Source organism: Sinocyclocheilus grahami, unplaced genomic scaffold (assembly GCF_001515645.1).
Source record: "Sinocyclocheilus grahami isolate Dianchi unplaced genomic scaffold, SAMN03320097.WGS_v1.1 scaffold3428.1, whole genome shotgun sequence".
Taxonomy (NCBI): Eukaryota; Metazoa; Chordata; class Actinopteri; order Cypriniformes; family Cyprinidae; genus Sinocyclocheilus; species Sinocyclocheilus grahami.
The window spans coordinates 16385-17403 of record NW_015508555.1 but is presented as its reverse complement, the minus strand read 5'-3'; the positions used below and the strand labels follow the sequence as shown (position 1 = coordinate 17403).

The 1019-nt window shown below is 37.7% G+C and overlaps 1 pseudogene; it reads left to right on the top strand.

Moving 5' to 3' along the window:
- The first annotated feature begins 916 nt into the window (after nucleotides 1-916).
- Nucleotides 917-1019, top strand: part of LOC107576281 (transcription factor IIIA-like) — a 3319-nt pseudogene continuing 3216 nt past the window's right edge.

The following is a 1019-nucleotide window of genomic DNA, read 5'->3' as shown; positions in this document are numbered from 1 at the left end:
TGTGTGTGTGTGTGTGTGTGTGTGTGTGTGTGTGAGTGAGACAGAAGAGAGAGAGAGAGAGAGAGAGAGCATGTAATAGTATAGTAAAGTGTCATGTCTCACACTATGTTGACAGATGCACGGAGGACGGATGCAACGAAGGGTTCACCACAAACTCCAACTTGAAGAAACATATTTCATGTATTCACACAAGAGACAAAACAATACATAGTAAGTAAATGTAAACGCATTTAGCCACAAAAAAGTATATGGTATTTCTGAGGACTGAATTAAATGTCTGCACTCAAATGTAAGTGATGGTTACATTCAAGATATATTTAAACACCATTTTGCTGGAAAACCACACTCACTGACTGATGCAACAATATTCACTACAAATACTTGCAAGGCCTGAAAACACACACATCTGAGATACACAAACGAGTAGCAAGTAACACTTGTGTCAACTGAAATTGTATTACCATACAGTAATGTTAAGGGTTGTATGTGATTTTTGTTGATGTTGTTGTCTTCGTAGTTGTAATGTTTTTTCCCCCTAGTGTACATTTGAAGGATTTGAGAAAGCGTTAAAAAAAGTAACTAGCTGAAAACCCATGAGTGTGCACACACCCAGCTGCTACCTTTCTTGTAAGACTTCTTTTTACATTGGTTTGTTTTATGTCTCTGTATTTTGTCATTAATGAGCTCTCTTGCGGTAAATGAGCATATTATAACGCTCGAGTTAGAACTGTGTGTGTCCGATTCCCTTCAGGCTCTGATCCTCAGGTGTTCACATGAAGGCTGCGCGAGACGGTTTTCACAATGTGGTAAAAAGAAGCGCCATGAGAAGGTACATAAAGGTATTGTTCTGTTATATAAGCTTATATATAAGTATTCTGATCCCATACAGTAGCTTTCTGAGGCGTAACAAGTACAAATGTCAGCATATTTGATTGGAACACAAGATTATAGTACTTTTCATGTCATTAGATCACGTATACGGTGACAGAGAAGTGCAAAACAAATCACAATTCTGAAAA